Consider the following 15,927-nt stretch of genomic DNA (forward strand, 5'->3'; position numbering starts at 1 on the left):
TATTGACATTAAAGAAGTGCTTGTTGGGAGGAAACCCAATGTTATTTAATTATATTTATTTATTTTCCATTGCTATTTTATGTTTTCTTTAGGTTGATGATCATGTAAAGTCACAAAAACAACAAAAAAATCAAAAATAGAATGAAAAACAGCATCAAAAATAGCACACCCTGGAGGACAGGCTTACTGGCGTTTAAACGCCAGTAAGGATAGCAGAATGGGCGTTTAACGCCCAGCCTGGCAGCATTCTGGGCATTAAACGCCAGAATGGGCAGCACTCCAGGCGTTTAATGCCAGAAAGGGCTGTCTGGCACTGGCTGGCGTTAAACGCCAGAAATGGGCATCTGGCTGGCGTTTAACGCCAGAAATGGGCAGCAGACTGGCGTTTAATGCTAGGAAAGGTAGCAGAGCTGGCGTTAAATGCCAGATTTGGCACAGAATGGGCGTTTGAATGCCAGAATGGTGCAGGGACTCAAATTCCTTGACACCTCAGGATCTGTGGACCCCACAGGAACCCCACCTACCTCCCCATTCAAATTCAAACCATTTCCCTCCCAAACCCACCCACACATAGCCGAATACCCTCTTTCCCTCGCACTATAAATACCCCTCCTTACCACCTTCATTTCCACACATCATACACACTCAACCCACCTTGGCCGAACCTACACCCCCTCCATCTCCTCCATTTCTTCTTCTACTCTTTTCTTTCTTCTTTTGCTCGAGGACGAGCAAATCTTCTAAGTTTGGTGTGGGAAAAGCTAAAGCTTTTTGTTTTTCCATAACCACTAATGGCACCTAAGGCCAGAGAAAACTCTAGAAAGAGGAAAGGAAAGACAATTGCTTCCACCACCGAGTCATGGAAGATGGAGAGATTCATCTCAAAGGTCCCCTTCAAGCTCAAAAAGAGTGAATATCCAGAGATCTGACATGAAGCTCGAAGAAGAGGTTGGAAAATCCTCACCAACCCCATTCAACAAGTCGGGATCTTAATGGTTCAAGAGTTCTATGCTAATGCATGGATCACTTGAAACCATGACCAAAGTGTGAACCCGAACCCAAAGAATTGGCTCACAATGGTTCAGGAGAAATACTTGGATTTCAGTCCGGAAAATGTGAGGTTAGAATTCAACTTGCCAATGATGCAAGGAGATCCTCACCCTTTCACTAGAAGGGTCAACTTTGATCAAAGGTTGGACCAAGTCCTTAGGGAAATTTGTGTGGAAGGTCCTCAATGGAAGAGAGATTCAAGAGGCAAGCCGGTTCAACTAAGAAGGCTTGACCTCAAACCCGTGGCTAGGGGATGGTTGGAGTTTATCCAATGCTCTATAATTCTTACTAGCAACCGGTCTGATGTTACTGTAGACCGGGCTATCATGATCCATAGTATCATGAATGGAGAGGAAGTAAAAGTTCATGAGATCATTTCCCTTGAACTCTATAAGGTGGCGGATAAGCCCTCCACTTTGGCAAGGTTAGCCTTCCCTCATCTCATCTGTCACCTATGCAATTCAGCTGGAATTGTCATAGAGGAAGACATCCTCATTGAAGAGGACAAGCCCATGACTAAGAAAAGGATGGAGCAAACAAGAGATCCCACTCATGGACCTCAAAAAGAGCATAAGGAAGTTCCTCATCATGAAATTCTTGAGATGCCTCAAGGGATGCACCTTCCTTCACAAAACTATTGGGAGCAAATTAACACTTCCTTAGGAGAACTGAGTTCCAACATGGGACAACTAAGGATGGAGCACCAAGAGCATTCCATCATCCTCCATGAAATTAGAGAAGACCAAAGAGCCATGAGGAAGGAGCAAACAAAGGCAAGGAAGAGACATTGAGGAGCTAAAGCACTCCATAAGATCTTCAAGAGGAAGAACTAGCCGCCATCACTAAGGTGGACCCGTTCTTTAATTTCCTTGTTCCTTATTTTTCTGTTTTTCGTTTCCTATGCCTCATGTTTTATCTATGTTTGTGTCTTTATTACATGATCATTAGTGTCTAGTGTTTATGCCTTAAATCTATGAATATCCTATGAATCCATCACCTCTCTTAAATGAAAAAATGTTTTAATTACGAAAGAACAAGAAGTGCATGGTTTCGAATTTTATCTTGAAATTAGTTTAATTATTTGGATGTGGTGGCAATGCTTTTTGTTTTCTGAATGAATGCTTGAACAGTGCAGATTTTTGAATTTGTTGTTTATGAATGTTAAAATTATTGGCTCTTGAAAGAATAATGAAAAAGGAGAAATGTTATTGATAATCTGAAAAATCAAAAAATTGATTCTTGAAGCAAAAAAAAGCAGTGCATAGACAAAGCTTGCGAAAAAAATAAAAAAAAATAAATTATTCTATGTTCTTCAGAATTTTTAAGAATGAATTCTAGAGTTTCAGATGATATGTGAAGCCTGGATGCTGCTAAGCCATATCTAATCTTTTGGATTGAGGTTTCCACTTATCTCTAGAAGAGCTTCTTTGGATTTCTCATCAATTTAGCTGTTGTATGTAATGCTCCGCTGAAGCTTGGCTGGCCATCTGGCCATGTCTAATCTTTTGGACCGAAGCTTTCACATAAAGCTTGGCTAGCTATTAAGCCATGTCTAAAATTTTGGACCGAAGCTTTAGACTAACATTACATGATTCCTGGAATTCTTATTAAAGATTTTGGATTCCTTTATTTTCTTTTTCAAAAATAATTTTCGAAAAATCCAAAAAAATTAATAAAATCATAAAAACCAAAAATATTTTGTGTTTCTTGTTTGAGTCTTGTGTCAAGTTTTAAGTTTGGTGTCAATTGCATCTTTTTAATTGCCTATTCAGACAGACCATCATAGAATATACATAGGATGCTCCATTCTGAAAGCATGTCAGAAGGACACCTTCTGATCAATTGCTTGTATCTTTCCCAAGCTTCATAGAGGGATTCACTTTCCTTCTGTCTGAAGGTTTGGACTTCCACTCTAAGCTTGCTCAACTTTTGAGGTGAAAAGAATTTGGCCAAGAAAGCATTGACCAACTTTTTCCAAGAGTTCAGGCTTTCTTTAGGTTATGAGTCCAACCATGTCCTAGCTCTGTCTCTTACAGTAAAAGGGAAAAGTATAAGTTTGTAGACCTCAGGATTAACCCCATTGGTCTTAACAGTGTCACAGATTTGCAAGAATTTAGCTAAGAAACTGATGAGGATCTTCCAATGGAAGTCCATGAAACTTGCAATTCTGCTGCATTAGAGAAACTAATTGAGGCTTAAGCTCAAAGTTGTTTGCTCCAATTGCAGGAATTGAGATGCTTTTCCATAGAAGTCAGAAGTTGGTGCAGCAAAGTCACCAAGCAAGCTATGGTCATCCTTGTAAATCTCAGTCAGGCGAATTTAGATGGTTATGAGTATTGATAATTAAAAGATAAATAAAACATAAAATAAAATAAAGTTACTTATGTAATTCATTGATGGGAATTTCAGATAAGCGTACGGAGATGCTTTGTTGCTTCTGAACCTCTGCTTTCATATTGCCTTCTTCCAACCATTCGTGCTCCCTTCCATGGCAAGCTGTAGGATCCTCTCAGTGAAAATGGTCCTCTACGGTTTCTGCACGGCTAATCAACTGTCGGATTTCTCGTCTCGGATGAAAAATACCAGGTACAGCTACCGCATGGCTAATCATCTATCGGTTCCCACTAGCATCAGAATAGGATCCATTGATCCTTTTGCACACTGTCACTTGCGCCCAACATTCGCAGGTTTGAAGCTCGTCACAGTCATCCCTACCCAGATCCTACTCGGAATACCACAGACAATGTTTAGACTTTCCATATCCCAGGAATGCTGCCAATGATTCTAGCCTATACCACGAAGATACTAATCTCATGGACTCGGTTCGTGTATTAGATATCCAAGAGAATATACTCCGGCTATCGTCCAATGACTACGTTGAACATCATGTAGACCGCTTTGTGGTTGTCAGGCACGCGGATCTTGGCTAAGCGAGTAACGAAGATTGGGTGATTCTCACGGGTCACCCCTTCATTCTGACTTAACTGAATTAAGTATGAGAGTATATCTTGGAGAAGAAGTAGGCATGAATTGAAGGAAAAACAATAGTACTTGTATTAATTCATTAAGAACAGCAGAGCTCCACACCTTAATTTATGGGGTGTAGAAACTCCACCGTAGAAAATACACAAGTGAAAAGAGGTCTAGGCATGGCCGTGAGGCCAGCCTCCAAACGTGAAAAGATGATAAAAAGTTACATATGATTCCAAAGATGGTCAAAAAGACGTTAAATAAATTTCTAAAAATAGTTTTTATACTAAACTAGTAGCTAGGGTTTACAGAAAATGAGTAACTAAGTGCAGATAGTGCAGAAATCTACTTTCGGGGCCCACTTGGTGTATGCTTGGGCTGAGCATTGAAGCTTTTCGTGCATAGGCTGTTCCTGGAGTTAAACGCCAGCTTTGGTGCCAGTTCAGGCGTTTAACTCCAATTCTGGTGCCAGTTTGGGCGTTTTACGCCAGAAAGTTTTTGGCTGGTTTTGGACGCCAGTTTGGACCATTAAATCTCGGGCAAAGTATGGACTATTATATATTGCTAGAAATCCCAAAATGTCTAATTTCCAACGCAATTGAGATTGGGCCAATTGGGTTTTTTTAGATCCAGAAAATCCACTTCGAGTGCAGGAGGTTCAGAATCCAACAGCATCTGCAGTCCTTTTTCAGCCTCTGAATAAAATTTTTGCTCAGGTCCCTCAATTTCAGCCAGAAAATACTTGAAATCATAGAAAAACACACAAACTCATAGTAAAGTCCAGAAATGTAATTTTTGAATAAAAACTAATAAAAATAAAATAAAAAGTAACTAAAACATACTAAAAACTATGTAAAAACAATGCTAAAAAGGGTATAAATTATCCGCTCATCACAGCACCAAACTTAAATTGTTGCTTGTCCCCAAGCAACTAAAAACAAAATAGGATAAAAAGAAGAGAATATACAATGAATTCCAAATATCAATGAAGCTCATTTCCAATTAGATGAGCGGGGCTAGTAGCCTTTTTCCTTCTGAACAGTTTTGGCATCTCACTTTATCCTTTGAAGTTCAGAATGATTGGCATCCATAGGAACTTAGAATTCAGATAGTGTTATTGATTCTCTTAGTTCAGTATGTTGATTCTTGAACACAGCTACTTTATGAGTCTTAGCTGTGACCCTAAGCATTTTGTTTTCCAGTATTACCACCGGATACATAAATGCCACTGACACATAACTGGGTGAACCTTTTCAGATTGTGACTCAGCTTTGCTAGAGTCCCCAGTTAGAGGTGCCCAGAGCTCTTAAGCACACTCTTTTTGCTTTGGATCACGACTTTAACCGCTCAGTCTCAAGCTTTTCACTTGACACCTTCACGCTACAAGCACATGGTTAGGGACAGCTTGATTTAGCCGCTTAGGCTAGGATTTTATTCCTTTAGGCCCTCCTATCCATTAATGCTCAAAGCCTTGGATCCTTTTTACCCTTGCCTTTTGGTTTAAAGGACTATTGGCTTTTTCTGCTTGCTTTTTCTTTCTCTTTCTCTTTTTTTTTTCTTTATTTTTTTTGCCATTTTTTTCTTTCTTTTTTTTTCTACAAGCTTTGTGTTCACTATTTTTTCTTACTTCAAGAATCAATTTTATGATTTTTCAGATTATCAATAACATTTCTCCTTTTTCATTATTCTTTCAAGAGCCAACAATTTTAACATTCATAAACAACAAATTCAAAAATATGCATTGTTCAAGCATTCATTCAGAAAACAAAAAGCATTGCCACCACATCAAAATAATTAGATTATTTTCAAGATAGAATTCGAAATCATGTACTTCTTGTTCTTTTGCAATTAAAAACATTTTTCATTTAAGAAAGGTGAAGGATTCATAGTACATTCATAGCTTTAAGACATAGACACTAGACACTAATGATCATGTAATAAAGACACAAACATAGACAAAACATAAAGCATAGAATTTGAAAAAAACAGAAAAATAAGAACAAGAAAATTAAAGAATGGGTCCACCTTAGTGATGGCGGCTAGTTCTTCCTCTTGAAGATCTTATGGAGTGCTTGAGCCCCTCTATGTCTCTTCCTTGCCTTTCTTGCTCCTCTCTCATGGCCTTTTTGTCCTCTCTGATTTTATGGAGGATAATGGAGTGCTCTTGTTGAGGTCCATGAGTGGGCTCTCTTGTTTGCTCCATCCTCTTTCTAGTGATGGGATTTTGAGATGAATTTTTCCATCTCTCATGACTCGGAGTTGGAAGCAACTACCTTCCCTTTCCTCTTTCTAGAGGTTTCTCCGGTCTTTGGTGCCATTAGTGGTTATGAAAAAATAGAAAAGCAGAGCTTTTTCCACACCAAACTTAAAAGGTTTGCTCATCCTCGAGCAAAAGAAGAAAGAAAGGAGGAGAAGAAGAAGAAATGGAGGAGATGGAGGGTAGTGTTGGTTTCGGCCAAGGGGGGTAGTAGTGCATATGATGTGTGAAATTGAAGTTAGTGAGGAGGGGTATTTATAGGGTAAGAGAGAGAGGGGATTCGGTCATGAAGGGGTGGGTTAGGGAAGGAAATGGTTTGAATTTGAATGGTGAGGTAGGTAGGGTTTATGATGGATGGATGTGAGTGGTGAAGAGAATATGGGAAAGAGTGTAATGGAAAGGTGTGAAGAGGAGAGAAGAAGAGGTGAGGTAGGTGGGGATCCTGTGGGGTCCACAGATCCTGAGGTGTCAAGGAATTCTGCTCCCTACATCATTCTGGTGTTCAAATGCCCACTGTGTGCCAATCCTGGAGTTTAACGCCAGCTCTGCTACCTTTTCTGGCATTAAACGCCAGTCTGCTGCCCCTTTCTGGCATTTAACGCCAGCTAGACGCCAGACACCCCTTTATGGCGTTAAACGCAAGTCTGTCTGCCATTTCTAGCGTTTAACGCCAGCCAGATGCCAGACACCCTTTTCTGGCGTTAAACACCCAGGATGCTGCCCATTCTGGTGTTTAACGCCCAGAATACTGCCAGGCTGGGCATTAAACGCCCATTCTGCTATCCTTACTGGCGTTTAAATGCCAGTAAGCCTGTCCTCCAGGGTGTGCTATTTTTGATGCTGTTTTTCATTTTGCTTTAATTCTGCAGTTGTTTTTATGACTTCACATGATTATCAACCTAAAGAAAACATAAAATAATAATGGAAAATAAATAAATATAATTAAATAACATTGGGTTGCCTCCCAACAAGAGCTTCTTTAATGTCAATAGCTTGACGGTGAGCTCTTAGAGAGCTTCACAGAGACTCAGAGCTTGATGACGGCCTCCCAACACCAAACTTAGAAGTTGAGTGTGGGGCTCTGTTTGACTCTGTATTGAGAGAAGCTTTTCATGCTTCCTCTCCCTGGTTACAGAAGAAGATCCTTGAGCCTTAAACACAAGGTAGTCCTCATTCAATTGAAGGACTAACTCTCCTCTGTCCACATCAATCACAGCTCTTGCTGTGGCTAGGAAGGGTCTTCCAAGGATAATGGATTCATATTCTTCCTTTCCAGTGTCTAAGATTATGAAATCAGCAGGGATGTAAAAGCTTTCAACCTTCACTAAGACATCATCTACAAGTCTATAAGTCTGTTTTCTTGAATTGTCTGCCATCTCTAGTGAGATTCTTACAGCTTGTACCTCAAAGATCCCTAGTTTCTCCATTACAGAGAGTGGCATGAGATTTATTCCTGATCCCAAGTCACATAGAGCCTTCTTAAAGGTCATGGTGCCTATGGTGCAAGGTATTAGGAACTTTCCGGGATCCGGTTTCTTCTGAGGTAACTTTAGTTGCCCCAAAGCATTCAGTTCATTGATGAGCAATAGAGGTTCATCCTCCCAAGTCTCATTACCAAATAACTTGCCATTCAGCTTCATGATTGCTCCTAGATACTGAGCAACTTGCTCTTCAATAATATCTTCATCCTCTTCAGAGGAAGAATACTCATCAGAGCTCATGAATGGCAACAGTAAGTTCAGTGGAATCTCTATGGTCTCTATATGAGCCTCAGATTCCTTTGGTTCCTCATTAGGGAACTCCTTAGTGGTCAGTGGACGTCCATTGAGGTCTTCCTCACTGGAAATCACTGCCTTTTCCTCCTCTATGGGTTCGGCCATTTTGGTTATAGTTATGGCCTTGCACTCTCTCTTTGGATTCTCTTCTGTATTGCTTGGGAGAGTACTAGGAGGGATTTCAGTAACTCTTTTACTCATTGACCTACTTGTGCCTTCAAATTTCTTATGGAGGACCTTGTTTCAGTCATGAAACTGAGAGTGGTCTTAGATAGATCAGAGACTATGGTTGCTAAGTCAGAAGGGCTCTGCTTAGAATTCTCTGTCTGTTCCTCAGAAGATGATGGAAAAGGTTTTCTATTGCCAAACCTATTTCTCCCACCATTATTATTTTTGAAGCCTTGATTAGGCTTATGTTGATCCTTCCATGAGAAATTTGGATGATTCCTCCATGAAGGATTATAGGTTTTTCCATAAGATTCTCCCATGTAATTCACCTCTTCCATTGCAGGATTCTCAGGGTCATAAGCTTCTCCTTTAAGGGAGGCTTCTTTAGTACTGCCTGATGCAGCTTGCATTTCAGTTAGACTCTGAGAAATAATATTGGCTTACTGAGTTAATATTTTGTTCTGAGCCAATATGGCATTCAAAGTATCAATCTCAAGAACTTCTTTCTTCTGAGTTGTCCCATTATTCATAGGATTTCTTTCAGAAGTGTACATGAACTGGTTATTTGTAACCATCTCAATGAGTTCCTGGGCTTCTGCAGGAATTTTCTTCAGATGAAGAGATCCACCAGCAGAGTGATCCAATGACATCTTGGACAATTCAGACAGACCATCATAGAATATACATAGGATGCTCCATTCTGAAAGCCTGTCAGAAGGACACCTTCTGATCAATTGCTTGTATCTTTCCAAAGCTTCATAGAGGGATTCACCTTCCTTCTGTCTGAAGGTTTGGACTTCCACTCTAAGCTTGCTCAACTTTTGAGGTGGAAAGAATTTGGCCAAGAAAGTATTGACCAACTTTTTCCAAGAGTTCAGGCTTTCTTTAGGTTGTGAGTCCAACCATGTCTTAGCTCTGTCTCTTACAGCAAAAGGGAAAAGCATAAGTCTGTAGACCTTAGGATTAACCCCATTGGTCTTAACAGTGTCACAGATTTGCAAGAATTCAGCTAAGAACTGATGAGGATCTTCCAATGGAAGTCCATGAAAGTTGCAATTCTGCTGCATTAGAGAAACTAATTGAGGCTTAGGCTCAAAGTTGTTTGCTCCAATTGCAAGAATTGAGATGCTTCTTCCATAGAAGTCAGAAGTTGGTGCAGTAAAGTCACCAAGCACCTTCCTTGAATATCCACCATTGTTATTGTTTTCGGCTGCCATAATTACTTCTTTTTCGAAAATTTCTGTTAGGTCCTCCCCAGAGTGTTGTGCTTTAGCTTCTCTTAGCTTCCTCTTTAGAGTCCTTTCATGTTCAGGATCAGCTTCAACAAGAATGTTCTTATCCTTGTTCCTGCTCATATGAAAAAGAAGAGAACAAAAAAGAAGAAGAATCCTCTATGTCACAGTATAGAGATTCTTTTATGTGAGTAGAAGAATAGAAGAGTAGAATGAAGAAGGGAGAAGAGGAAGAATTCGAACACAGAGAGGGGGAAAGAGTTCGAATTATAAATAGAAGAGAAGTGTTAGTAAATAAATAAAATAAATAGAAAGAGATGAGAGAGTGTGTGTATTCGCATTTTAATTTAGAAGAAAAGAAAAATATTTTTTTATTTTAATTATTAGTTAGAATTCGAAAATTAAAAAGAGAAATAAAATAAAATTAGAATTTAAAACAATTAGTTAATTAAAAAGAATTTTGAAAAAGGGGTTAGTAATTTTCAAAAATTAGAGAGAGAGAGAAAAGTAGTTAGGTAGTTTTGAAAAAGATAAGAAATAGAAAACTTTTAAAATCATACAAAAAGTCAAGTAGTTAATTGAAAAAGATTTGAAAATTAATTTTGAAAAGATAAGAAGTTAGGAAAAGATTTGAAATTAAGTTTTGAAAAAGATATGATTGAAATTTATTTTGAAAAAGATTTGAAAAGGAAATTAAAAAGATTTGATTTTTAGAATTAAAGTTGATTACTTGACTAACAAGAAACTAAAAGATATGATTCTAGAATTTAAAGATTGATCCTTTCTTAATAGGCAAGTAACAACTTGAAAATTTTTTAATCTAAACATTAATTGTTAGCATTAATTTTGAAAATCATGAAATAAAATTAAGAAAAAGATTTTGAAAAAAATTTTAAGAAGATTTTCGAAAAACATGAAGGAAAAAAATGAAAAAGATTTGATTTTTGAAAAAGATTTGAAAAAGATAGAATTTTTAATTTAAAATTTTGACTTGATTAACAAGAAACAACTAAATTTTAAAAGTTTTGACTAAATCAATAGAAAATTATGAGCAAAATAAGGGAAAGATATTATTTTTTATTTCTAAATTTTTAATGAGGAGAGAGAAAAACACTCAATGACACAAAACATAAAAATTTAAGATCAAAACTAATAATGCATGCAAGAACACTTTGAATGTCAAGATGAACACCAAGAACACTTTGAAGATCATGATAAACATCAAGAACATATTTTTGAAAACTTTTAAGAAAAGAAAGACATACAAGACACCAAACTTAAAAATTTTTAAATTTTAGACACTAATAATTCAAGAATGCATATGAAAAACAAGAAAAGACACAAAACAAGAAAATTTAAAGATCAAACAAGGAAAATTATCAAGAACAACTTGAATATCAATGAAGAACACAATGCATATATTTTCGAAAATTAAAGAAAAATTAAAACATGCAATTGACACCAAACTTAAAACTTGGCACTAAACTCAAACAAGAAACATAAAATATTTTTGGTTTTTATGATTTTATTATTTTTTTTGTAATTTTTCGAAAATTAATTTGGAAAAAGAAAAATAAGAATTTCAAAATTTTTAATAAGAATTCCAGGAATCATGCAATGTTAGTCTAAAGTTTCGGTCCAAAAGAATTAGACATGGCCAAATGGCCAGCCAACCTTTAGCAGAGCATTACATACAACAGCCAAATTGATGGGAACCAAAAGGCTCCTGCAAAGATAAGTGGAAACTTCGGTCCAAAAGATTAGACATGGCTTAACAGCCAGCCAGGTTTCAACATATCTTATGAAACTCTAGAATTCATTCTTAAAAATTCTGAAGAAAACAATTTTTTTTTGAATTTTTCGAAAACTATATATATTTTTTTGAATTTTTCAAAAATAAAAATAAAAAGCTTAAACATAAAATAAAATTACCCAATCTAAGAAACAAGATGAACCGTTAGTTGTCCAAACTCGAACAATTCCCGGCAACGGCGCCAAAAACTTGGTGTGGAAAATCGTGATTCACACTTTTCACAACTTCGCACAACTAACCAGCAAGTGCACTGGGTCGTCCAAGTAATAAACCTTACGTGAGTAAGGGTCGATCCCACGGAGATTGTCGGCTTGAAGCAAGCTATAGTCATCCTTGTAAATCTCAGTCAGGCAGATTCAGATGGTTATGAGTATTGATAATTAAAAGATAAATAAAACATAAAATAAAATAAAGTTACTTATGTAATTCATTGATGGGAATTTCAGATAAGCGTATGGAGATACTTTGTTGCTTCTGAACATCTGCTTTCCTATTGCCTTCTCCCAACCATGCGTGCTCCCTTCCATGGCAAGCTGTAGGATCCACTCAGTGAAAATGGTCTTCTACAGTTTCTGCACGGCTAATCAATTGTCGGATTTCTCATCTCGGATGAAAAATACCAGCTACAGCTACCGCATGGCAAATCATCTGTCGGTTCCCGCTAGCGTCAGAATAGGATCCATTGATCCTTTTGCACACTGTCACTTGCGCCCAACATTCGTAGGTTTGAAGCTCGTCACAATCATCCCTTCCCAGATCATACTCGGAACACCACAGATAATGTTTAGACCTTCCAGAAACCAGGAATGCTGCCAATAATTCTAGCCTATACCACGAAGATACTAATCTCACAGACTCGATCCGTGTATTAGATATCCAAGAGAATATACTCCGGCTGTCATCCAACGACTACGTTGAACATCATGTAGACCGCATTGTGGTTGTCAGGCACGCGGATCTTGGCTAAGTGAGTAACGAAGATTGGGTGATTGTCACGGGTCACCCCTTCATTCTGACTTAACTGAATTAATTACGAGAGTATATCTTGGAGAAGAAGTAGGCGTGAATTGAAGGAAAAATAATAGTACTTGCATTAATTCATGAAGGAAAGTAGAGCTCCACACCTTAATCTATGGGGTGTAGAAACTCCACCGTAGAAAATACATAAGTGAAAAGAGGTCTAGGCATGGCCGTGAGGCCACCCTCCAAACGTGAAAAGATGATAAAAAGTTACATATGATTCCAAAGATGGTCAAAAATACGTTAAATAAATTTCTAAAAGTAGTTTTTACACTAAACTAGTAGCTAGGGTTTACAGAAAATGAGTAACTAAGTGCAGATAGTGCAGAAATCTACTTCCGGGGCCCACTTGGTGTGTGCTTGGGCTGAGCATTGAAGCTTTTTCGTGCATAGACTGTTCTTGGAGTTAAACGCCAGCTTTGGTGCCAGTTCGGGCGTTTAACTCCAATTCTGGTGCCAGTTTGGGCATTTTACGCCAGAAAGTTTTAGGCTGGTTTTGGACGCCAGTTTGGGCCATTAAATCTCGGGCAAAGTGTGGACTATTATGTATTTCTAGAAATCCCAAGATGTCTAATTTCCAACTCAATTGAGAGCGCGCCAATTGGGTTTTTGTAGCTCCAGAAAATCCACTTCGAGTGCAGGAGGTTCAGAATCCAACAGCATCTGCCGTCCTTTTTCAGCCTCTGAATCAGATTTTTGCTCAGGTCCCTCAATTTCAGCCAGAAAATACTTGAAATCATAGAAAAACACACAAACTCATAGTAAAGTCCAGAAATGTGATTTTTGAATAAAAACTAATAAAAATATAATAAAAAGTAACTAAAACATACTAAAAACTATGTAAAAACAATGCCAAAAAGGGTATAAATTATCCGGTCATCAAACTCACAAAACACCATTTTCTGTTTGTCTAACTAAGCCAATCACTCAATCATTATTGCTTGATCCATCAATCATCGTGGGATCGACCCCCATTCACTTCAGGTACTACTTGGTACGACCCGGTGCACTTGCCGGTTAGTTTGTGGGTTATAAAATCTGCACCACTTTATTTATGTGGTTTTATCATGATCTTTACCCACTTATTCATTAAATAAGCATGCATTTATAATTCCTTCCTAAAGTTATTGCATGATTGAAAACTTGCTTCCTAGAGATTTTTAATTATGTATTTTATTTCTCCTTTATTCCATTAGATGCTGTGATCTGTGTGTTAAGTGTTTCAGGCTTTATAGGGCATGAATGAGTTGGAGATTGGAGAGGAAGCTTGCAAAAATGGGAGGAACACAAGGAATTGAGGAGATGACCAGCGAGAAGTGACGCGGCCGCATGGATGACGCGACCGCGCGAAAGAGAGGAAATCGCAGTGACGCGGACGCATGGATGACGCGACCGCGCGGCATGGAATACCACGAGTGACGCGGCCGCATGGATGACGCGACCGCGTGGCAAAGCAAAAAGCTGAATGACGCGGCCGCATGGATGACGCGACCGCGTGACATGCGCGATATGCATAATCTGCAGAATCGCTGGGAGCGATTTCGGGCCTTATTTTGACCCAGTTTTCGGCCCAGAAAAGCAGACTAGAGCCAGAGAACATGCAGAAACCAACAACAACATTCATTCCGCATAGTTTTTAGTTTTTAGATCTAGTTTTCCTCTCCTCTAGGTTTTCTCTCTACACATTCATGGTTTTTAGGATTCGTTATTTTTCATTGTTTTTGCATTGGGATATTGAGAAGAGTTATTGCCTCATCAAGACTTCGACATTCTAGTTCGTTCTCTTTACTTGTCTCTTACTCTTCCATGTTCCTTAATTTACGTAATTTTACCATTGGATTATTTTAGCATTTATCAATACAAGAATTACTTTTATTTTTAATTAATCTTTTGATCATTATTTATCATGTCTTTCTTTAATTCCCTCTTTTATGTTAGGGATTTTGCATTTACAATGAGCGACAAGTTCCCCAACTTGATGGGGAGTTGATTGAAAAAAACCCTTGAGTTAGGATGCTCAAGAGAAAGATTGTAATTGGGTTTATTGTTGGATTGCTCTCTAGTCACAAACACCAATCCTCCCAAGAGCGGATTGGAACTTGTGGATAGAACAGCATTCCCACTTGTTTAACTTTCCCTTACTTAGTAAGGGACTACTAAACAGAATAACCCCCAATTATCAATTAATCATGAGAGTACTGCAACAAGAATAGGGCTTCCAGCTAATCAACTCCCAGTCAAGGCTTTTATTTAAATTTATATAAATTCTCTAATTTAATTTTCTGCTATTTAACTCAGACCTTTTTGAAAACATCTGATTAATAAAATAGCACACTTTTCTGCAACTCGTTGGTAGACGACCTGGGATTCATACTCCCAGTATTTTCATTTTAATTTCTGTGACACCCTTCTAAATTGATAAGTGGATTTCTGGTTAGTTGAGACTATACTTGCAACGCATATTTTATAATCATTCTTAACTCGCCAATTTCTGCTCACATCAATTTTTGGCGCCGTTCCCGGGGACTTGCAATAGAGTGCTAAAGTTATTAATTGGAATTTATTTATTTGCATTTTATTTTATTTTGCTACTATGAGCTGCTTGTTTGTTTCGTTAGATGACACATTTGCTTCCTGATCCAAGCTTGCTAATATTTGATCCTGAGATTGAAAGAACTATTTCACGAATAAGGCAAGCTCGGCGTCGGTTAGTCCTCTCTGAGGGCAGATCTGAAATGTCATCTGAGAAAGAAACCAGCCCCCGTTCTACTGATTTGGTTGTTTTACATGCAGGTAACATGGCAGCAGCCAGGAGAGTTACTATCCAGGAAGCTGGAGCCCCTGATTTTACAATGCAACCATTTCAAGCGCATCACCCAATGATAGCTACAAACTCTGAAATAAAGACCGCACTGCTCAATTTGATGCCCAAGTTTCATGGCTTACCTGCTCAAGAGCCTATCAAGCACCTGAGAGATTTTTAGGCAGCCTGTTCTACTATTAAGCGTGATGGTGCAGATGAAACTTCAATTTTGCTGAAAGCTTTCCCGTTTTCTCTTGAGGGGAAGGCAAGAGAGTGGTACTACACTCAACCAGCAGTAATTGTATCCAACTGGGATACACTGAGAAGAGAATTCTTGGAAAAGTTCTTTCCACCTGAAGTTACTGATAAACTGAGGAAAGACATTTCCATGATTGTTCAGGATGACTCTGAAACTCTTTATGAGTACTGGGAGTGCTTCAATAACCTTCTGGAAGCTTGCCCCCACCATATGATTGACAAGATAGTGTTACTCAGTTATGTCACACAGGGAATGAGGCCCCAAGATAAGACCATATTGGAAAGTGCTAGCAATGGGTCTATAAAAAAGTACAAGACCACTGATGAGGCATGGCAATTGATCAGCGATTTAGCTGAATCTACTAAGAATCACAGGCAGAAACAAGGCCGTTCAAAAGCTGTTGCAGAAGTATCCTCTAGTAGAGAGACTACTACTCTAACTCAGAGTATCTGTGAAATGACTAACTTGCTGAAGCAGATGTAATTGAATCAACAATAAGTTCAGCAAGCTCAACCTTCTCCACCACAGCAAAAACAACAGTTAGTCCCACAGAGAGTTTGCAGAATCTGCGCTGATTATA

The 15,927-nt window shown here is 38.3% G+C and overlaps 1 non-coding gene across 1 annotated transcript; it reads left to right on the forward strand.

Moving 5' to 3' along the window:
- The first annotated feature begins 8,925 nt into the window (after positions 1–8,925).
- LOC148571826 (small nucleolar RNA R71) lies at positions 8,926–9,032 on the forward strand. Its single transcript, XR_015908896.1, has one exon. It is a non-coding gene; the product is annotated as a small nucleolar RNA R71 (small nucleolar RNA).
- The last annotated feature ends 6,895 nt before the right edge of the window (positions 9,033–15,927 follow it).

Source organism: Arachis ipaensis, chromosome B3 (genome assembly GCF_059453495.1).
Source record: "Arachis ipaensis isolate K30076 ecotype BB chromosome B3, ASM5945349v1, whole genome shotgun sequence".
In the NCBI taxonomy this organism is placed as follows: domain Eukaryota; kingdom Viridiplantae; phylum Streptophyta; class Magnoliopsida; order Fabales; family Fabaceae; genus Arachis; species Arachis ipaensis.